Consider the following 25456-nt stretch of genomic DNA (forward strand, 5'->3'; position numbering starts at 1 on the left):
CTGTATTTTGAGCGGCATGAGGTTCGGAGACCGCCATTAGGTCCCATGTAGCTTCATTGCTTCTGATTTCTAAGAATTTTTTCGAGAGAATTTTAAACCGGGTTTTTTAATTATTGAAATAGTGAAAATAGTGGGCGGGCGAGTGTCTGCCAATACAAAAAAATATCAGCTGTTCAACTTAGTCTTTTTTGGCAAAAACATTGCATATAGTGTACCCCATTTCTTTTGATGGGTCGTTTTTATCAATTCAGAATTGACAAATGGATTATAGATACTGTTCACACAAAAGAAAACCCAGTTTGCTGTCACATTGACAGCTTTTCTCTTGTTATTTTTGTTATTTTTCTGAGTTAGTTAAAATAAATGACCTTCATAGGTTTTGTAAATTTTGGCGGAAAAATGTTTGTAACTATACATGTATTAACACTTTTTTAAAATATCAAAATGATTTGTTGTGCAAGTGAAAGATAAATAATAAAACAAGCTAAAACTGTTTTAAATAAAAAGAACTTTTATGATTTATGATAAATTAAAAGATTTGGAAGAAATAGAAATGGTATACTAGTATGTTTATGTTTTCGTAATTATGATTTTCTTCGGAAATTGGATTTCTGAAAGTAAGGAACGGGATGGGTCAGATGAACTTGATCATATATGAACTAAGTTTTAATCATAAAATATTTTAAAATATATAATTGACAATAATTTTACAAAATTAAGTAGTTGCTTTCTGGTAAACAGTACATGTTCACAAGTTGCTATAGAGCTGTGTTATAATAGCTCTCCGGAAATTTTTTATCAACCAATTTCACTTAGTGAGTCTGTATTGAACCAATATTTAGGATGTCATGCTCACACCCCGTAATAATTGCTTATTTTTTTTTTTAAATGCTAATTTTCACCTGCATGAAAGGATTTTTTCCCTACACATTGCCGGCAATGCAAAAAAAAAAAAAAAAAAAAAAAATTAAAAATAATTTATACACATTTTAATTTCATGACAGTTGACCTAATCTTTGGAATTTTTATTAAATTTATTTTTAAAGGGGAGTTGCTTCTTATGTCTCATATTAATCTAAATCTCAAAACCAATGTCTTTAAATTCTTTGTTTTTCTTATCGATAACTTTACGAAAAATAATACTTTCTAAGAAAAGTTTTTTATCCAGAGATAATATGATTCTAGACCCACCTTATATTTAATATTTATTCCGTCCCTATTCCGGCTATTACAGCATGCCTTTACCTGCAGCAAGCCGTTCTATATCGGTGACGTCACTGTTACATATATGGTCATGTCAAAATTCGACAAACTTGTAGACTTTACATTTGTTGGTTTGCAACATGTCAGCCGTGATATTTCAGAAAACGGAAATACAAAAGCGGAGACTACAAATCGAAAGTGTGTATTATAGTGGCAGGTTACATGTAAATAACAAACAGCATTTTACAACTGCAATTTGCATCTGTGGGAAAAATTAGATTGAAGGCCTGTGGGGTCAACTCTGAAGTGTTTATCCCTGAGTTTTATAGGTTACACGATCAGAATTACACATATTCATACTCAGACTCACACACCAACACGATTGCATAGTCGGATCAAAAAGTTTACATGTCTGGATTTTTGAACACGATTACCCTCCATATCAGATAGGAACAAAATGAAACTTACGAAAGTTACGGATATAATTTTAATCATACTTTCAAGGATTAATATGCATGTAATATGTTCACTGTAATAGATAAATGATGACCAAATAATTTGTTTTGGTTTGGTTATCTATGCTAACATCGGGATTGAACTTTCAAAAATGGCGGCTTCACGTCAGTCAATTTCGCTTATATTGAAATACGAATATATTGAAATAATTTGCACGGTCCCCTGAATTTCAATATATTCGGAGTAGGCTGTAATACTTAGAATTTGCAAATATGTTTCCAAAGTGGATTTCATAAGTAATTATACAACACTACAGTTAAAGTCACCCTGAATGTGGGTTTATCACTAAATATTTAATAAGCTACAATCAATTCTTTTATTGCATACACAATATTATCTGTTATAGCTTAATTTATTGTGTATTATATAGAAAGGTACAAAAAAGAAAATTAACAAGACTCTTGTTGCTATAGCAACAAAAAGGTCTTCCGTTCCTCATGTATTAATCTGTACAAAAAGTCCATTTCTCTTGTAAACAGAAAATGGATATAACATATACTGTAAAAGAATTCAAAAAAACAAAAACAAACAAAAAAAAAAAATGTCAATTTTGAGTACTTTCTGTGACGACCGGAAGTTACACCGGATCATACAGAATAAAGTAAACATAACTTCATACATTGTTTTGTCTTTCCTCGAAGTTTTGATGTTTAAGTTTTTGTAAGTTATATTATCTCTTTGAAAAAAAGTTTTTTAGTCTCGGTACCGGAAACGAGCAAACGGAAGTGATTTAAGAAATTAAAAGTAGATATTTTAGTACATTTACCTACGGTACGTTTCTGTTCATCAAATTAAGTAAAATATTAAAACAAATCTAAAGTTAAAAAAACCCCTCCTATTCCTTGAACGCTTCAAGTGTGAACCGGAAATGACGTACGACCAAATGAAACCCGTTAAACACATGTTCAATCGAATGTAAATTATACATATAAATTTTGTTTCTTGATCTCTCACAGTTTCTGAGATCTTATGGGTACTTTGTTTTCTTAAAAAGAAGGCTACCTGAGATAATGGGGATGTCTCACCGGAAATAGAACTTTTTGTTGTTTATTTATAATGTGTATATGACCTTTTGTATTTATATAGCTTAAATGTTACTTCCATGCTAATTAACCAAATATTTTTAAAAAATCAAAATTGGGTGTACTTCCTGTGACGACCGGAAATTACGCCGGATAAAACAAACTAATGTGAACACATGTACATACATAGATCTATCATCCCACAAATTTTGGTTGTTCAAATTGTTACCGTTTTTAAGATCTCGTCGAAATAAGGTTTTTTGTCTCGGGACAGAAAACGGACACACGGAAGTGCGCAGTGTAAATTGTATTCAAGATTTCTTGTATACTTGCCTTTTGTACATAATTGTTAATCAAAAAAACTTAAAATATCAAAAGAAAACAATTAAACGTATAAACAGCTTGATTTTTTTTAACTCTTCCTGTGTGAAACGGAAGTGACGGATGACAAAATGAAACCGGTTAAACATATCTTCAATCAAATGTCTATCATAAATGAAAGTTTCATGATTTGATCATTTATAGTTTTTGAGATCTCGTTTGTACAAAATGTGTTTTAAAAAAGCTACTTGAGATAATTGAGATATCTCACCGGAAGTAAAAATTTTTTGTTGATATAACATCGCATAGATAACTTATGTATAGAATTATAGTTTTATGTTTGTTCTATGAAAAAGAAATTTAATGCTTATAAATAATTATTTTTAAAGTGCTTCCGGTGACGACCGGAAGTTACAACGAACAAAACAAAATAGTTTAAACACATCTACAGCAATAGGTCTATCATCCCACAAAGTTTGGATGTCCAAGTGCTTGCCGATTCTGAGATCTCGAGGGAACAAGTTTTTTTGATGCGGGAGAGGAAACGGACGACCGGAAATGAATTTTTAAAACATTAAAAAAACGGCTCGAGATATTATTATTCTCTATCATCCCTGAAAATTTCAGGGAAATCTATAAAGCCATCTCTGAGAAATTCTGCCGACAAAAAAGGGGAAAAAAAAGAAAGAAACAAAGAAAAAACATTACAATCACTATAAGGTCTTCCGTTGAAAACGGAAGACCTTAAAATATTCTTATTTAAGGAATTGGTTTGGAGACGTGTATTACAATACAATTAATTGATAGGAAATCATAAACTGTGTTTAAAACATTTGTAACAATTGTTAGGAAATATAAATGTTTTTGTTTAAGACATCAAAAAAAAAATGTGGCTGTCGCTTTGAAATCCTTAAGGAAGCCTTAAAATACACGCGTGAAAGACGTGTGTACACATTTCACCGTCTATATTGTTTATATGTATTGTTAAGAAAAACTGGCCTTGACAGATTAAAAAAAAGTTTTTAAAAAGTTACAAAAAAACCCATAAAAACATTAACAGCTAACAAAACATAAAAGTCATTTGTTTGACGTACAAAACAGATACCAAGTAATAAACTTGACAAAGAGTTTGTAGTGAACCAACCCGTAAAAACAATCCATTACAGCAAAACACTTCTTCGTGCATCAAATTTCCGCCTTGTACTTAATGAAAATGTTATTGAGAAAGTTAAAATGTTTCGCCGCGTAGAGTAAGCGATAGCATTTTGTCTACAAGGGAGTTTGAAAAAAAATGCACTGTGGCCGCCATATTTGGACGGCAGAAGAGAGGGGGCGGAAGGGACTCTTAATCAGCTATTGTCATGAAATCTTGAATAAGTATTTGCAACCATTGTGTTCAGTTTACGTTTTGTGTTTGTACCACTTTTTTTTATTTCTTCGGTGAGTCATTTAAAGAGTTGATGTTCGTATTAGAGTTGGGCGATTGATAGCCTCGTTCTATGGTTGTGGCCATGGATAGGGCCCAGCCATTAACTAAATCCCTTCGGTACTGTTAAGCAACCCGCATTCTTGATCACAGCATGTCATACAGGCAAGTTATACAGATATAACACCCTCTAATCATTACCACACTCCATAGGTCATGATTTAGTTTCCTGAAAAATAAGAGAGGACAGGAGTGATATAATCAACACTGCTTCTCTGCCAGTCGATTTTAAGGGTTTCGTTTTATCTAGTGATTATGAAAGCATGTCTACATCACATTGTAATTTTATACCATTTACCCCTGGATTCAGATATTTCATTTTTCTGAGAGAAACGTCATACTAAGAGTAAGACCTGTGTTTGACGTAGTAATCATTCTGAAATTAGACTCAGGAGAACGAAACCATTTAATTATTTTTTATAGTAAAATGTTGCCGTAGTTTTCCTGTTGATATGCTTTGGACGAATGTATGTTTTTTGTAAATTAATTTGATTGGGAAGTTTTGGTTAAAACAAAGAGCATTAATGATACATTGTTAAGCAATTTTTATGCTTAAAACCATAACATAATGATTTTTTTAAAAAGTTAAATAATAAATTATTCGTTTTAAAATTCGTTTTCAACGCTGTTTTATATACGGAAATTCCACTATTCCAACAATATAAACTCGCACGTGCTGGTACAGGATCAGCTAAAATAAAGAAGCTTAACTTATCCGTTCAGTTAACCGGATTTTAATGTTTAAAAGGCTGTTTAATCTGCCTTAAATAAAAGTATGTTCAAAATAACTGATTCAATTATCTTTGAATCAAATCAAAGCCGATTATTTAGCGTTTCCTGATACTTAAAAAAAAATAGAAATAACGGAATTCATGTCGTAATAATAAATAAATCGTTTTAATGTTAATTGCTTAGCTTTATATGTCTTTATATCTCACGAGAGTATTTTATATACCTCTCAAATTACTATTAAGACGATACAAAGTTTATTGACGGCAACAAGTATCCGAGGAAGAATCTATTTCACGAGTATACAGAGTATACATGTTTATTCGTGATAATTTTACAAAAAGATATTGACAGGCGTATTATGAATATCAAAAGCACTTTATCTATGTATTAATATAAATGTGAATATTTACTACGGAAAATTCCAACGAATATCCATGCTTTTCTACAGAAACGTGAAATAGTTTAAGTGCTATCTGCTCATGATGAATAGTCATCGAAACTATTCATTCGCAGCGTTCAATTTCCCTCGTTCTTACTCTCAGAACACATCTGGTGTAATAAAAGTCGCTAAGTTAAATTCCAAGTGCGATGACTCTCATTTGTTTACCATCAAGAACCAGGCAGGATATAATAAAGTTCTTATTTTCTTACCTTTTGGACAATAGAAAGACCCCCCCCCCCTTCCGACAGCAAATATTTTCCTCGGCTTTGCCTCGTAAAACTGTTGTTGTATCGTGGATACAATATACTCTTCATCGTCCTCATAGCCATTAAATAAAACTAATTTATTATCTTCCTTAGATTTCTTAATGATTATATTATAAATCAGCTCACTTATTAATTTCTTTAAGGTATTTTCCCCTCTTTTAAAAAGATACTAAATGATATCATGCGAAAGTGCGGAAATTAACACTTTTCATATTAATATGATACAGTGTTAGTATGTTGAACCATGTTTTTGCTGTAGTTGTAGATACTGTGTCCGATTTTTTCTGAACTGTTTTCTCAAACTATTCATAAAAAAACCCAACTGCATGGATATTTAGAGAAGCAAACATGGGTGAACAACTCCTCGTATAATAGGAATTTCAGATAAGCGATTTTTTTTTTAATGGTGGAGGGAGTGTCAACCCCCCCCCCCCTCCCCCACCCCAACCCCCAACCCCCAACTCTTTTCAACTTCCCCGTTTTATGCATAACATAATATGCTTATAGTTTACAAATAGATGTCTAAGGTTTACCATCAATCTATTGTGATAAAGAAATTATGACATTTAAAAAAAAGAAAAGCGCCAGAGTAGGCATATTTATTTGCATATTTTAAACCAAAGTTGTTGCATCCAAAGGATCGACCCCAAGGTTTATTCGCCCTTAAAAAACTTCTATGACGTCACCCATTGTATTTATTCAACGTTTATTTTCACTATTCAACCAGCAGGTGTTGGATATATAAATATCCAACTGATAGGAGTTGGATATTTTTAATATCCAACCGTCAATCAGTTGGATATTCAAATATCCAACAGGGCATGAAACAAAGAAAACTGAAAAAATGTTGAAACGTGTATTTCCAACATAAATCCAAATTTATAAAACTTTTAGACTTCCTCTTTGAACCTTGAACCATATCACTCCTTCTAATTAGTTTAACAACATAGGAAATATTGTCGCACTATGACTTCATAAGACTCCTATCAAACTGTTAGATAAATTAATCATCGTCTGTTAATTGACGTCAAAATTCGGATTTTTCCTTTCTCCTTGCAAGTTTAAAATATCATGCATTCAAACGGTATCCATGTCTTTCCAGGAACTGTGGATCTCTATACACATTGTACAAGTGTGTACTTTGCGTTAAAAAATTCATCTTCTAAATCTATGTCTGCTCAGTACAGTGGTATGGTTTTCTATAACATGCGCACATGTTCACTCGTCCATGATAAAAAAGGTGTGTTTGGTTAGGCGATTGTGTATGGTATTGCTGGAATTATACTTGTGTATGACATCACAGTTGGATATATGAATGGGTCAATGCTTCTTAGAGGCTCAAATGGGGGAATTTTTTTAAGTAAGATAAATAACTCGATAGTGTTGAATAGTTTAGAGAAAACATCCCCTCCTCGGGCCTTCGGCCCTCGGAGGGAATGTTTTCTCTAAACTATTCAACACCATCTCGTTATTTATCCATTATTTCACTTTCTGCTATGACGTTGATTAGTCAACAGGTTTTCCTAGGGGCACCCTGTTCTGAAAAAAGAGTTTCCTATCAAGACTAATATTGCTTTTAATTATCCATTTTATTTATTACTGTTTATATATTAAGCAGAGATGCCCGACCCAAGGTATCTGCCCGTGATGCATGATAACTCGTCTTACACTTTTTGCCATAACTTTTATTTGTCAAACCGCTTTCTTGGTTACCCCGTTCTGGAAAGTTCTATCCGATTCTCTTAACAAAGGTCGTGTTTCGCAAGCGTTCTAACCATAATTACTGATTTTCCGCAAAGAAAAGATAACAAATCAGCTCATTTTATTTGTTCAACGTTTGTAAAATTTTAACTTCTATGTACTGTAACTCTAAATAAGTTACCAGTAAATATATTCGTTATATAAGTAATCATTCAATATAATTTTTCATTGCAAGTCAATATTTCAAAGGTGAAATCTACCCCTGACATGGATCAGCCAAAGAGTGTCAACCAGCTTACTCTCCCTTTTGCCATTTCAAACATTTCGGAAATGTTTATCGAAAATGAAGGTAGGTTTTGGATTAATTTAACAATAATTACTGATCAGTTAAAATTCAATTATGTCTTATGGACATCATCTCACACGTGTTGGTATGTTAAATGTATGAGCAGTTACTCTGGAACAGGAATTTTGCAGTTTATTTTTAAAATGTCTTAATTTATAAGTATATATATTTCTTAATACATTTGCTGGAGATTTTCATCAAAGATCAATTCAATAAAATATCGAAAAAATGTGGGGTTTTATTTTTTGATTTCCCCCTTTTGTTTTTAATTCCTTGTCCGAAAGTGATTTTTACATTTTCTTATTTGAATTCATTGTCCGAAAGTAGTACACCATTTTATCAATAATTGTTGCTAGTTTTTTATTCGCACATCATTAGTAACTACGTTGCACATACAATTATGTCTTTGAAAATGTTTTTTTTTTTTTTGTTTTTTTTTTTTGTTTTTTTTTTTTTTCAAGCTGTAATACATACACTATGGACTATCTAATTAAGCATTACAGTGTTACGTACTGTGTGTGTTTATCGTTCAATTCCGGAATTATTTTCCTTACGAAGCTGCCCCCATTAAAAAACTGAAAATAAGTGTTTCTATTTGAGGAAAAAAACCTAATTTTTATTAAGTGGAGTACTGTAAGTGTTAAAAAAAATCAAAGATATGTGAGCAATTCCGGAAACCTTTGTTGACAACAACTCAAATGTATAGATTCTTTCCATAACAACATATGCAATTACCTGGTGTAAAAAATATCGAAATTATAAGTTATAATACAGAACAAAAACAGGGTAACCTTTTGAAATAAGGCACTTGAAGGACGTTTAAGTTATTTATTTCATTTTTTATATTTTTGTTTCAAGGTATACTTTGGTGACTAACAAAATTCAACACTTAAATAAAAATCATGCTGAAATTATAGAATGGCTATACAGTATCCCCTCCCTAAGCAATTCCGCCCAATCCTACTGACTGAGTAGCATGTCAAGAATGATGAAGAACCTGTTTAAACAAATTAAAATAAATCGGTTTGACATCTATAGTCGCAAAATCCGATTTAAGCAATAACTTCATGTATGTAACCATTGTAACGGATTTATCTCTATGTAGAACATAAACACGAGTGGTTAGTTTTACTTGCAGTTATCCTGGCGTATGTATTGTCTAAACCTTGTCTTTTATCTCAGGGGTTGTTAGGGTGCTTTTTTTTATCACCACCCCCCCCCCCCAAAAAAAAAGAAAAAAATAATGTCTTTGAACGCGTTCACAAAGATAGAGACAGTTCATTGTCAATTAAACACATTTTTAGCGTTGAACTCAAATCAGAAAAATACAATCATTGATGAAGGAGATTTGAAATGTGTGGACTATTTTCGAAATAAGAATTAGAAAGATGATTTTATACAACAAATGTATTTGAATTCGTTGGCAATATTACTAGTACTTCTAAAAAAAACCGTAATAATTGAAGCATGTGAGAGAGAGAGAGAGAGAGAGAGAGAGAGAGAGAGAGAGAGAGAGAGAGAGAGAGAGACTGTTTAAAAAAAAATGAATGATTAGAAGCGGACGATTTTTAATACAAAATGTTAAACTGATACAATATTGAAACAAAACTGTATATCCTTGTTTTACTTTATACTTCAAGAAAACTTCTGTTCTTGTATTTGAACAAAGGGCAAGCTAAGTTACAGACGAAATTCTGTAGCTGTGAATTTAAAAAAAAAATATAGCAATTTACACCGACATAGGACCCCCCCCCCCTCCATTACACTGATATAAGTATTTTATTCGATGAAAACTATTCTAAACTAGGGTAGTCAAACGTTTTGAAGATGAAAACTTACTCTCAAATTTCTTATGTAATTGAACATGGACATTGGCACAAAACATTGCCGAATTTAATACTTGATGTTATGTAAAGAAAAATTGTTCATCTTATTCAATAGGAACTATAACTTGCACTGGTGTAAGCCTTGCTATAAGTGGATTAACAAAATAATGATTACGAGTCAAAGAACAAATTGAATAACGATTGTGGGCAGTATTAGCTAGTGTTTAAAACTCGTTAACAATATATTCTCTCTTACATCTCACAACATAAACATGTTTCTAAGACCAAAATTGACATATGTACAATCTTTACCTTTTGGAGTAGAAATAATTTTTCTGTACTGTTAAATTTGTTTTATCTAATTTGGCACTCGCGTCTTGTTCTTTATTTACATGTACTTGTTAACAACAACGAACGGAATATCAATTATCAATGAAATTTAAGTTTTAAAATATGGTTTATTTCTGCTTATTAAAAAAAAAGAAACCCTCTCAATCTTATCTTTCACATTTATAATTTTGGAAATAGAGATACTGAAATTTTAAAAATATACAATTATGCAAGGTTGTAAGGACAGATGTCCTGATTCTAATCAGTTGAGCGATAAGAGTAACATCAAAAAGTATTTACAATTTGTATCTATGTATAAAATTAATAAATTCAGAAGTACATAATTCACCAAAAATATTGACAGAAAACAATGTTTCTGCTAGCAGATCAATCCTTTGGCCTCCTATGGTGGTATATTTGTCCCCAGCATCCCTCCAGTGTTCCTCCAAGGTGTCTTTTTTCTGCACCCTGTCCTAAAATGACGGTTTCCGTTCCCCGGCTTCCAGTGTAGTAAATGAAGCAGGTTACACGGTTGGTATGAGGTTAATTACCGGGACACTGGTGACCGTTGCTAGATCATTATCTAAATCTTGCTGGCACCTTGCTAAAAATAATGGCAATAGAACTCAATTAAACCCAGAACATTTCCGTTGGTATCTTGTTTAATCTTATTTTTTGAGTTCAACAATCGAAACAGAAATCATACAATTTTAAAATTAAACTGTCTTGTCGTACTTTTTATGATAAAGAAACAAAAATATACAAAATGCAAAAATATATATGAATTTTTTAACCCAATATACAATTAGGTATGAAAGTACTGATGAGTGACGAGTGGTTACAGAGCTCATTATTCTTTTTAAAAAATGTACGATATGCATATTATTTAAATCCCCGCCAAATTGTGTACAATAGTGCAATAGTTAAACTATTATACGTTTTTGACGAAAAAAAGTCAATTATTTATTGTTTGACTTTTTAGCGTCTATGCCATTTCCCCCTAAAATTCGTCACTGAAAAATAAAAAAAATAAATATTTGTGTTTTCTCAATAATCTCCGACAACTCATGCATTTACACGTTCATACTTTTGCAGAATATATATATTTGTTAAGACATTTATAGCCGAGTGCTTCACAGGTATAAAAAATGGGGATAACAATTTGAAACATTTAGAGGAAAAAATGTTCTTAAGTTAGTCGATGTAAAAGCTACATATTTTCATTTATATTTCAGAGTAATTAATTTAATTGAAAGTTAACTTAATATCACACTGAAATATTCTATAGGGAAATTCCTGAAACAGAAACACATTTGATTTAATCTTGTCATTGCAAAATTATTGGTAGCAGACACCTTTTACATTTAGCTAACCTGGAAATATTGTGACAAATTGCTGAAACAAGAGCGCATCACATTTCTTTTTTACTTTTTATTTTCCAAAAGCCAAAGTTTTAAATTTAAATTTAAAAGAAAAATCAAAATTTACCTTGTCTTTTCATTTCAACCTTCCTCATTCCTCCATGTTCAGGTCTCTGGCTGTGTTTATTAATTGTGGAAGAACTTAAACGCGCATTGTAATTTCCTGTCATTACATTAAATTTGTGTTTTACAAATGTGTTTAATAAATGTAATAAAGTTTATGGTATTTCAAATTGGCTTTTTAGTGCTTTGAAAGAAGAGGACAACAAACTGATTTAAGATAATAGAGATATACTATATATATTATCTAGCAAGTTAACAAATAATTAATGACGTTTAGATATAAATAGAGGCTGCGTATACTATGGCCCAATCAGAAATAATTTAATGTTAAACTAAAGTTTAAGGTTCCTTGATATTTCTTTCTAAAACACTCTTACAGAAATGCTTCCATTATAACATATGAAACATATTATTTGGCGTTTTGTTTTCTCGAATAGGTTTTATATCAAAAGTTGTCCTCCCAAAGTACACAAACACTTAGAGAGCATGTGGTTTTTATCTTTTTTTTTAAATCAGACGTATTACGACTCCGTAATTTCTGTTCATCTTACTCACATGTGTATTTAATATGTACCAATGTTAAAACCGTAATTGAAAATTGAATTTCCGATCATAAAAAAAAAATACAAAAGATATATATGCGTTAATGCTTTTAAAATATATTTTTAAAATTTTTAACTATATTTAAAAACCATGCTGTTGATTTATTGTTCTTGATATATATACTTACCTGTTACATAAACCACCTCTATAACCTGCATAACAAACGGTTGAGCACGCGTCATTGACATGGGAGCATTGGTTTACGTTATTACAGTTTCCACGTGATTCATTGCATTCATTACCATATGACCCTTTGCAACATTTTGAAACGATTTTAGATACAACGAATGCAAGACAACTTTTTGGTACTGGTCTATACAGCATTGTATAACAATCTAAAACATTAACATTTTTAGGTAAAATTTATTTTTATCATTTTTAGCGTGATTTTTGGTCGTAAAACTCCCGCCAAAAATTGCAAGATTTGTTTTCTTACATTGTAGTAACATACAATGGTGTCGTAAGGCAATTAATTCAGACTGATAAAATGATTAATGAAATTACTTATTATTAATATCCAGGATGGATATATTTTTTTCTTTCTAATATAAAATCCAAGTTGATACATGTAATAGTTATGCATGATTATTAAGTAAGCAATTCTTATATCTCTTCATTTAATACAATGTAACTCATAATTACGTTGATTATTCTATTTTATGTGTTTATGTTTACTCACGTGTTTTACACATGTCCCCCTGATAACCATCATTACACCCCGTTAAGCATGTGCCATTAGCATGGAAGCATTGTTTTATGTCACGGCAATGTCCACACGTTTCATTGCACTCGTCACCATATGATCCTACGTCGCAAGCTAAAACAATTCAGTTAAGCTTATGTGCGTGTTTTGGTGGGTTTTTCTTTTTTTTGGTATTTTTGTTTTGTTTTTTTCTTTTCTCTTCTTATGTTTTTTTTTGTTATTATATAATGAAATTAAGCACTAGTTTTCTAGGTTTTATGAAGACATATTATTCAAAATTATTAACTACAATATCTAACTCAGCTTTTAAACAATGCTTGTTCCACCGATTTGTTGAGTTCATATGTTATCAATCATCAAGTTGACTTATAAATATAAAAACGGGCTGTCTTTAATGAAAAAAGTTTACATATTCTTATTTGGATAAAAAGTAGTCGTTATTCAATTTGGAATTTGTGACATTCTCATTTATATAAATAAATCGAAATAACATTTAAGGTTTTGCTAACGAAATTTGTTATATATTTATTTTATAACAAGTATTAATGTTACCTATGATAAACATGTTCATATTGCCAATCGTCACTTTCCTAATAACTTGCTGCAAATATAACTTTTAGTCCATATGACTGTCTACTCACGTTTTTTACACAAGTCCCCCTCATAACCAGCATTGCATCCAGTAAAGCATGTTCCATTAATATTAGAGCAATCGCTTTCATTGAGACAATTTCCACAAATGTATTTGCAATCAGCGCCGTATGAACCACTGTCACAACCTTTTCAATTAAATTTAATCATTTGATAAACTTGATATTTTATAGTTGATAAACCTAAAATAAATATACGTATTTGTATAAATTACTACAGTAGAGTGGCATGTTATTGAGGTCTTCATTACCAATACAATTATAGCGTATTTAAAAGAAAATAAAAATAACAAAGTGCCTCTTTCATAGCTTGTTACTTGATAAGTTTTACAATGTACGTACATGTTTTACACAAGTTTCCTTTATAACCAGCATCACACCCGGTTAAACAAGAGCCATTGACTTTGGAGCATTGGGTTAAATCACGACAGTGTCCACACGTTTTGTTACATCCAAAACCATACGACCCTTCGTCACATTCTTGTATGATAAAAAAAATGGAACCAAAAAATATGTCAGATCAATTGTTTGTACAATTCATGATCGCGTCAATATCAACATCACTGAGATTAATTCCAATGTAATGCTTTGGTATTTGCATACCATACATTATATACTGAAAGCACACGTTTAATGAATAATACATAAGTCTATATTTGTTGTAAGATTATTTTAAACGTGTTTATGTTATCACCATTTACCACATCTAGTTATAAAAGATAACCCATTCTGATACGCTGTGACTTTTTTTTTACAAAAGCTGGCGTCATTATGATATGTTTTAAATGTGGTGCTAGCTTCGAATGTACCTTGGTGTGTGACTACTCACGTGTTTTACATAAATCCCCTTCATAACCAGCATCACATCCGGTTAAGCAAGTTCCGTTGACATTGGAGCATCGATTTATATCACGACAGTGTCCACACGTACCATTACATTCAGGACCATACGACCCTCTGTCACATTCTTAAATGATAAAAATCCATAACAGTTATCTGTGTTTGTAAAATACAACAGTGGATACAAACAACATCTTAAATCCTCTCAGGAATACCGTTGACAGTGCTACGATATGCATATGTATGCTAACGTTTAGCAAAAGCATACACTTTGATGTTGATTTTTGTTAACCTTGTGTATACCTGCATTACCTCTACACATGTGTTTTCATTTGGTTAATATGTTGTTTTTTATGTCTGTGCACTCCTACTTACACACCACATAGACGTTTATGTTTGCTTGCGCATTTGCGCTTACTCATTGAGAAATGGTCCAATGGACAGATCGCCACGTAGTATCATACTCTATAATTAATTATGAAATGGTTCATTGGTAACTGCAGATCACTGCAGCCAGTGACACCAACCAGTATAAAGCGTAACGAATCTATAGGTTACCTTCATCTATTTATCATCTTATATCTTAACAAGAGGCCAATTGGCCTTAACGGTCACCTGAGTAGCATATATCCCATACACAAACTTGTCATGGAGTCTCATATATGCATCTAATTAATTAGGTTTCATACTGAAGTAGAAAAATTATAAATTTGTAATGACGACCACATTTCAAAAAGAACTGTGAAACCTATAATTTTGGTGAAAAACTAAAAGATCTGGTCTACAAAATCATGAATTCAGTTTTCCTTTCAGGTGTGTGGGAGTAAAGAAGATAATTTTTTTAACGTTATATGCATTAACATCTATACATCCATTTTGGCCATGCCCTACAGTCAAAACCCATACCCCAGGGGACATGAAAATTAAAATTTCAGTTTTTTTTATACAGATGTGTGAAAATAGAGAGAAAGATTTTTAAACATAATATGCATTAACACTATATTGCTATATTGCCCCTCCCCCCTTCATGTCCTGAACACTTGACCCAGGGGTCATGAATTTCACAATTTAGGTAAAGGAGATTGTGGATATCATAACCATGTATTCAGTTTTTTGCCCACATCTGTAGGAGTAGAGAAGAAGATTTTTAAAGATTTAAAACATTTTTACTATTTGGCCATATTGGCCCCACCCTAGAGCCTGAACTCCTAACAAAGGGGTCATGAATTTCACAATTTTGTTGGAGGGCCTCAAGGACATCATAACCATGCATTTAGTTTTTAACAAATACATATGGTAGTAGAGAAGAAGATTTTCTAAGATTTAATACATTTTTACTATTTGGCCATATTGGCCCCACCCTAGAGCCTGAACCCCTGACCCAGGGGTCATGAATTTCACAATTTATGTAAAGGGCTTCATGGACATCATAATAATGCATTTAGCTTTTAAAAAATATATATGGTAGTAGAGAAGAAGATTTTCTAAGATTTAATACATTTTTACTATATGGTCATATTGGCCCCACCCTAGAGCCAGAACCCCTGACCCAGGGGCCATAAGTTTCACAATTTTGGTAGAGGGCCTCATGGACATCATAACCATGCAACCAGTTTTTTCCTCACATGCGTGGGAGTAGAGAAGAAGATTTTTGAAAATTTGGCTTTTTTTTTGCATATTTTGCCCCGCCCATATCATCCCTTTAAATATGTAATAACTATTTAATTTAGAGAATCAAAAACGCTTTGGAGCTCTAATATAAGTGTCCTTTCTGATATATTTCATTTTATCAAATCAAATATACAACATCATGTTGTATATTTGATTTGATAAAATGAAATATATCAGAAAGGACATAAGTATAAACATGGGAAACAATTTTACAATTTCATCTATATGAAAAATCAGAACTACCATAAAGTACATAGTTTATATAAAAAGATACACTAATGTAAATAAGTTGATTAAAAAGTTCGTCTCTTTGTTGAATTTACCTTGGATATCCAGGGGAAGAAAATCACATTTCCATCAAATTAAAACTCACAGTATAAACATCGACTCTCATCAGTTAAAAAAAAAAATTAAATAAGTAAGCTTTACTAGCTTTATTCCGTAATTCACGCAAAATAATATCTCCTATCGTCTTAACTGAAAGGTTTGTAAGCTCTTGGTATATTTGTTTTTTTTTAAGTTTTGACCTTAAAGAAAGATAAAGTTGATGAAATTTTCATTTTTGCATGAAAATTATTCCATAATTTACATGTAGACGGAGCAAAGCTATTGTAATAAGTATATAGTGGTAGACAGGAAAAAAGCTCATTCGGCCTAAGATTATATGCATGTTCAGTAAGAAAATATGATTGAATTCAATCTAACATATCGTGTGGTGCTAAACCATTTATAATCTTGTAGAATATAATTAGTTTATGTTCATTCCTTCGAGATTGCAAGGTTTCCAAATTAAGCTCACTATATAAAATGATATGAAAATAATTAACTCTGATCCCTGTCACTGGCCTGGTTGATTCAATTTGTACATGTTTGATAAGCAATTCGGATTTTCCCTGATACAGCTGTTCCAAACAACATCACCATATTCCAATCTAGGTCTGATAAAAGCCGAATTTTAACAAGTGTTAATCTATCAATTGTATGCTTGAGAAATCTTAATATATTCAACTCTTTGTATGTCTTTTCATGTATACTATTGATAATAACAGTATATTTAGATGCAAACCTACTTTTTTAAAAATTGATAACATTTTTGCTGTAGAGGGTATGTTTTTAGTTTTGAGAAAATATATTACGTCAGTTTCCTGTGTTTCTAATTTACAGGTAAATAATGGAATTGAAATCTCAAATTGATAAATAAAAATTGCATTTTTTAAAAAGAATTATGACTCTGTAAATGCAGAAAATTGGATGGTGCTTCAATAAAGTTAATATGACAAGTTTATGAAAAATTATTGTTACGTCGTAAACAAAATTAAAAACATGTGTAAATATGTATATGCTGTGTATATACGTATAAAACAGTATATATAGAAACGGGAAAAAAATGACAACCATTCATTTATTATTCTGTCAGGGAAATATTCTGACTTCTTCAAATTAAGCATAGGTATCTGACATTATATCCTTTTGTCTTGATATAATTATATATACCATTTACCCAATAAAACAGTAAAGAGGTTATATATTTTCAATTATTAGAAAAATATACAACGTCAGGTGCCTGTCAAATAGAGCTCTGTTGAATTGCCTTAAAATTGACGATAACGGGCAATACATTTGTTACATATATTTATCAGAGATTATGACAAGTTTAAACTTCAAATTCTGTCACACGAGGGAATGAAAACCATATCATCTATGTCAAAAAGTATTCTAGCCCTACTCGCCTGTTCTATTCCGAAGCAAACAGTCATCTTCTTAGCTTTATTCACATACAAATGTAGTATTGTGATATACATGGATATCATATTTTCAGTCTCAAACTAAATGATTAATCGGACATATCAACCTGAAAGAAATTAGCCACGTCTGCATATGTATCGGACAGTATGAACATTTTAAACTGAAACACATATGTGCATGATTGTACATTTAAACCGTGTAGAGTAAGTTCCAGTTCAGATCAAAACTCTGAGGTTGAGGTCAATTCTCAACAGGTTCAATTTTCAACGTGTCGAGGTCATCAGAGTTTAGAAAAATCTTTCTCATACCGTTGAAAAAAGACCCCGGGTATAAATTTCACGATTTTGGTCTCAATTTTCAACGTTGAAAAATGACCCCCCGGGTCGATATTCAACGTTGAAAAATGACTCCCGGGTCAATTTTCAACCCGGGTCAATATTCTTCGTTACACCGGAAAAACTTCATCAATGCGCGTAGCGCTTTGAGGGAAAAAATAAATTCAATTCTTAAATACTGTGTCCGTTGATGACGGCAGTTTTCTTTAGTTTTATATATGGACTTTATTGGGACATAGATAAAAATCAAAATAGCCGTAAATCAGTTAAAGCCTGATCGGGATACTCGACTTTTGCTGTAGAAAAATGTTACTTAATCGCACATTGACAATACCTTTTTTTATATTATTTTTGAAACGCTGAAAATTCAATCCAAGAACTAATCAACAAACCAAATTATTTTATTTGAAATTGAAAGGGGTCTAAAATAAAAGATTTCAATGTTTGTTTTTTTTTTCATTTTTAATGATAAAAATGGACATGTATCTGCTCTTTTATTATACACAATTAACAAAATCCTGAAAACTTATGCATACTTCAGAATAGAAACAAATGTCTCCAAATTTGATAAGCTCTACAAATGCTTTGTAATTATAGCAAATACACGAAGAACCCTAAAACACGCATGTACATATACAAGTAGAATTAGTAATGTTTGCCTATTGAAATCATTTCTTACCTAATTCACAGTGATGGCCTTGGTACCCAGGTTTACAACACTTGCTATAGCCCGTCTCTATGTGACAGTACTGACAGTTGACATCAGGACAGGGTATGGAGCAGTTAGATCCGTAAAACCCTGTTACTGGACATCCTGTACATTAAATGTTAGTCATGACATATTTCGATTATGTTTCAAATGTTCTAAATAAAATAAGACGCACGAGGCTTTCATTTATACAAAGTTATAGAAGACAATTTCTAATGTAACCAAAAACATATTACAGCATATAGAACAAAACAGTTAGACCCTTAAATCCATGTTGCTGGACAACCTACCGTATAACGGGCAATTTTTACTGCTGTGATTTTTTACGAATTTGTCTTAAAATAGGACGATTTGAATTTTTACGCGTAATTTTTTTTACGAATTGGACATGTCCTTAAATTTTAAAATCATCTGTTGTAAAAGGGGGGGGGGGGATTTCACCGTGACTTCGTTACAGTTAACACACATACAAATCAGAAAACCGTTTTTCTGTTAACGAGTTTTTAATTATTATGATTGTGTTTATTCATCTACCTTTATTTCATATGTGATATACAGTTTACTTATTACTATTAATCTGGGTATCATCATTGAGGTACACCATGTACTCGCGGATCGTCTCAGTTCGATTTACCAGGATAAAAAGGAAGACAACTCCATTTCAACATTTTTTTTTCTCTCTCTCTCTCTTTTTCTTTCTCTCCCAACCAATAGAGATAACTCCATCTCAAAAATCAAAGTTTTTATTTGGTGTTCTTGGTGAAGAATTAGTTGTGGAAACCGATTTATTTAAAGCAGTTATAACTTCCTTTGGAATCATTTCACTAAGCAATCCATTTGGCATTGTAGACACTGGTTTAAAATAGCTTCGTATCCCCGCCATAGTTATTGACTGAGTGATTGAAATCTAGCTACGAACGTGGCATTATACGTAGTTTTAATAAATATTCAAGACTGAATAGAAAGATCTGAACTGTTATCACCACGTGACCAAAAACACTCAAATATACCTACATGTATAGCCGTCAGAGACTGAGCTGAAGGTCATGAACATTACTCTCAAACCGGTACGTGCGGTGTTTTTTTTTACTTCTGTGAAAATGTACGTGTTTAATTCTTACGGATTTATAAAACTCGTAAAAATAAGTAAAAATTAGCAGCACGTAAAAAATACCCTTTATACGGTATAACAAGTGTTTGGTGAGTCAAACAACAACTTTTGCAATGATCATAAACTTTAACTATGTAAACAGTGTTTTATCTTCACAAACATAAATTAAAAGAGTTTATACATGTATCTGACTTTGTAAGGAAACTCGGGATGCATTTTATGTGACTGTGTTACTTTTGGGAAAATCGGAGGGACTCAAAGGGTTTATAATTATTTTTTTTTGTAATTGTTAGTAAATTTACCCCCTGAAATATGTATTTAATGGATAATGATTCCGTTTATTGATAATAATGATTAGATTAATAAAGGTATGCATAAGTAATATTCATAAAACAACTTTTTAACAAAAAATATTCCCATGTACTTGACAGCATTTGGTACGGTTAACTATACTTTTACATACGCAGCACTGTTAAAGCTTACTTTGAAAATATCAACAGATTTAAACGCTCATAAAACGATGCATCTTGAATAAAAAAAAAAATATTTATGTAGAATATTTCATCATGATATAAATGTGATATTAAATGAAACAGTATTGTAAAACACAGGATGAATCTATGCCATTCAGTCAACTGCAATGTGACCGAAAGGTAACTTAAATGTGACTAAATGGAAGAGTTTCATCCTGTGAAAGATACATGTACTTTGTTTGACACTTAGTGTGGTCCCCGGAATTGTTAGTCACGTAACACTTGTTGATAATTCTCCCGAATGGAGGTCATAAAGAAATTTCAATATTACAAGGGCATACCCTTATTTGAAATAAAAAGTTAATTGGTAAGAAAATTTCATTTTTTCTGGTAGATTCTGAAAAGTGCTGCTGGTGTGTATAGAGTTTATCTTTTTTTTTTTTTAATGAATATCCATGAAATGAGCTCCGGTTGGAAATTATATGACATTTGCTGATTTTTTTTTTTTACATATTTATTAATTCATTCTATAGAATTCATCGAAGCAGCAGCACTCTAAAATAAATTAAACATTCCCTTAATTCATACCTAAACGATCGTAATGATCTGTTCAGCGTATGCCATTGTAAAAAGCGGATTTAGATAGGCTTCCCGGTGTCAAACACCTAGAACTTGTACTTTAAACACTCTACAAAAAAACGTAATACACGCTCTAAAAAATGTACATGCCGAATCAAAACAAGCACAATAGAATGGTATTATAATTGTTTTAAGATTATGCTCTGCTATTTTATAAAATGCATTTTTTCATCTTAAAAAATTGATTGATCCCCATTTTTCTATACAAAATATGCGCCAAAATGTTCAGTATGACGTCACATCGACAAGTGCACCGCAATCAGTCAGTTGTTAGGGTCTTCCGTTTCTGACGGAAGACCCTCTTGTTATTCTATTGTTTCTTTTCCTTATTATTATTTTATTTTTTATTAGGGTCTTCCGTTTTCAACGGAAGACCCTCTTGTTATTCTATTGTTTTTTTTTATTATTATTATTCTTCTTGTTTTTCCTTCTGACTTCTTTTTTGCTTTATATCTCAAAAACTATTCAACCGATTTGCAAGAAATTTTCAGGGATTATGTTAAATACTTGTCCCTTGAAGATTTTAAACTTTCAGTCATTAAGTCACTTCCGTTTTCTAGTTACGTCATTTTTAAAAATTTCAAAAAGTGATTTTGTCCAGGACTTTTCTCGTAAACGGTTGTTTATAAAGACTTGAAATTCTCTGTGATTGTAAATCTGCGGATTTACTTATGGCAAATTTACAAAAAAAATTATTTTGTCACTTCCGGTCCAAACCGGAAGTGATTCTAATTTTTCGGAATTTTCATTTTTTTGAGCGAATAATAAAATTATATGCATGTTGTAGAGTTTGCAAAGCTAAATGCAAAACTGAAATTCGTTTTCAAATCGGATGATGCATTTAAGAGATATCGGGGTTTAAAAATTGATCTTTCCGGAAATTTTGATTCCGTGTTTTTGGTTTTAAAAATAGTGCTAATTTCACACTGAAAGTAATTTCTACTGAAAACAATTCGTACTGATAATTAAACTATATATAAAACACAAAATTATATGCATATTGTAGAGTTTGCAAAGCTTAATACAAAACTGAAATTCGTTTTCAAGTCGGATGATGCATTGCAGAGATATCGGGGTTTAAATATTGATTTTTCCGGAAATTTTGATTCCGTGTTCTTGGTTTAAAAAATAGTGTAAAATTCACACTGAAAGTAACTCCTGCTGAAAACAATTCGTGCAGGTCATAAAACCGGACTCTGTTTTTTAATAGTTAATTAAAGTGTTTATCGATACAATTTCGTTATTTCGATCGATAATTACGTTGTTAGTTTTTATTAGTCTTATTAGTTTTAATCGAAATAATTATCGTACGATTCCCCATTTCAACTCGCCATGTTTTGACTGCGAACAAACAGCTGATAGCGGTGTGTCTACATTTTTAAAAGAAGCATGGCCTGCAAGACGTCGATAGTGGAAATTTCAGCTCTACTAACGTATGACAGATTATAAAGGTATGTTTCAATACAGGATATGTCGTATTGACTTTTTCTTTTCAAAGTATTTGCACTTTTCAATCTAATCCGAGATTCCTCTGACTCTTACCTCCGCTTTTGAAGTACGTCACAATATAAAAGCGGGCGTTAGAGTCAGCGGAATCTCGGAATATTATCTGTCCAGTGTATTTTCACGGTAGCTGCAGAACTGTAGCTCTCCGGGAAAAAAATATTGACAGACCGGAGAGCTACAGGGCCACCCATTGAAAAAATTGTACATGTATATTTATTGCGCAGAAAAACGTGCGCTAGTTTTGGACTGATTTACCTTATTTATACGCAAATTCTGTGAAAACATTAGTACCATTAAATTCTTCATGCAATTTACTACTGATATCGACTCTTTATTTGCCTCAGACTTTCTCCGAAACACGCTACCGACCTCGGAAAATCAAGTATGTTGAATTTACATCGAGATCGAGAGTCGCCATTTTTACATGTAAACAAAATGGACCACATGAATTTACGGGACTGGTGATGGTGTTTAAAAGACTATCCGAGGCAAGTGAAGAGAGGATATCAGTAGTAAATTGCATGAAGAATTTAAAATTAAAAGCGGTGGGAGTCCTAAGGTACACAAGAATAGAATGTTGTAATTAGAGTGCATGTTTGCATGATGATAACTTTACCCTAAATATTTAAATGTAGCAGATCTTTACCATATCGCCTTCACTTAATTTTTAAATTAAAAAACTCTTGCTTGTGTTTAATTAAATAAATATATTTGACAAAGTAAATATTCAATCTAATTAAAATTAGACCTTTTGTCTCGCTCTCTGTTATATATGGTTATTGCTTGTGTAACAGGCATGTAAAACAGAGTGCGATATGAAAAGTCTCAAATTTCAAATTATATCAAGCTCAGAATTTAGGTCAATGTTCCATGATATCTATTAAACAGTCTTCTCAAGATATAAGTATTTCACAGAATCATTGTAATTTGAGAGATTAGATTATCTTTTATACATATTGATTCATTTTAGGTAAGCTTTACATGCATATCACATCTACATAGCATGTAAATAATTTTTACTGCATGTGCCTCAGATCTCTCTCTCTCTCTCTCTCTCTCTCTCTCTCTCTCTCTCTTTTAATCTTGGCAAAGACTGAAACTGTCAGAGGGCAACTTAATTTTGTGACAAAAATATCTCGATCTTGTAAAAGAAATCCAAAGTGCATTGAATTTTAAAATGAGCATGTATTATTAATCCCTCATTTTTATGCGCATTATACATAGTATTGTTTTTAAAACATGTAATTCGTAAGAAAAAAAAACCCTCGCTAAATTTATTCGCAATAAACCCCAGTAGAATTGACAAAACATGGTATACACGTACCAGAAGCTTATACTTTGACACTGCATGTTTGGATTGGTAATATTCCTTTGTAGTTTATGAATTGAAATATTGCTGTCGCACTTCAAGTAAAACAAACTCTCTCTCTCACTCCTGCTCTCGCTCTCTCCCAATCTGATATGTCTATACCCAAGAAATTATTTTAATGGTATGATATTATGACTTGATATGCACATTTTTGTTTTTGTACTGGCTAAATGTTAATGTCATATACCGGTATTTGGATATGTCATACTTATAACACTGCATGGTCAGTGTATTTTTTCCAAAAATATTATGTATACGTTAATGTAAACACAGCTATTACAAGTACATGTATGTTAACACAGCTAATTTTTTTTTTTCATTTCAGCTTAAAGCAGACTCTTGTTACCACATGGCTTTTACCTGTTGATTCTTGTGGTTTCAGCTCTTGAGGTTAACCTGTCACCTCTAACCACATGCATATTCCCTGTGTTCTACAGACTATCTACCGGTAATTCAAATTAAATCGGATAATGCATGAACAATAATGGAACTTTAAGAAAGCATCATGTCCTATTGTGGTTTGTTCATGTTTGATAAGAAATTATGAAAAACAAAATTAAGGCTGTTTAAAGAAATATAATTGTTGTGAAAATTTGTTTTTCAATAAAAGTATGCAATTATATTTCCTTCATTTTTTATTTTATAAAGATATTTAGATGTGTTTACATAGTTGAAAAATCACCCAACTCTTTCCAGTTTTCTCCATTAAGATTACATGTAGGATATGTAAATGTACATTTGACTTTTGAATAACACCAGCAATGATTATTACTTTTGAAATGAGCAAGAAACAATCTATTTTCATCCTTTTAAGGTATATATGCATAAAAAGAGTAGAAAAAAACATGTCAAATTTGAACATTTTTAATGGAATTCTCCTCCGCCTCCAGCTACCCGGGTGTGTTTGAATTTAATTTTATTTAAGGCTGATGTTGAACTTGTTGATCTTACTGTTTTATCATGGTTAAAAAGAGACAAGAAACCAGAATAGATTAGATTTTTAATAAATATGATTGTTAGCTTACTTTTTTTCATGGAAAAAAGAAATCACATGCAGGAATACTTGTCTATTTATTTATTAAAATGCTACAAATCATTCAAGAAACATAAAAAGATCAAATTTTAGTATCATTGATGATTGTTTTCAAACATGTGTGAGAAATGACTCATAGAAATTGCCACAAGTTTCAGAAAATTAGGCAAAAGATTTCAAACCATGACTTTTTATGAAAATCAAAAGATAGGGGGTGGGTATACATGTAAGGGCATTTCTAAGTTATGTGAAGCTTTTATCAAGATAATATCATGTAGATGTATGTTGTATTGAATAAGGTTTCTTATTAAAGGTGGTTGAACAACAATTGACCTCTAAAAGGTCAGGTAAAGATGTTTTACTATGGAGAACCCTGTAAACCTGTGTTGAGTA

At 31.6% G+C, this 25456-nt stretch overlaps 1 long non-coding RNA gene across 3 annotated transcripts; it reads left to right on the plus strand.

Annotated features, from left to right (window-relative positions):
• Positions 1-21539: 21539 nt before the first annotated feature.
• Positions 21540-24652, plus strand: LOC136270171 (uncharacterized). 3 transcript variants are annotated; one of them, XR_010707909.1, is made up of 2 exons: positions 21540-23220; positions 24356-24652. It is a non-coding gene; the product is annotated as an uncharacterized lncRNA (long non-coding RNA). The 3 variants fall into 3 exon arrangements; XR_010707910.1 differs by having other exon boundaries at positions 21540-23149; XR_010707908.1 differs by having other exon boundaries at positions 21540-22606.
• The last annotated feature ends 804 nt before the right edge of the window (positions 24653-25456 follow it).

This window comes from Magallana gigas, chromosome 1, assembly GCF_963853765.1.
Source record: "Magallana gigas chromosome 1, xbMagGiga1.1, whole genome shotgun sequence".
Taxonomy (NCBI): Eukaryota; Metazoa; Mollusca; class Bivalvia; order Ostreida; family Ostreidae; genus Magallana; species Magallana gigas.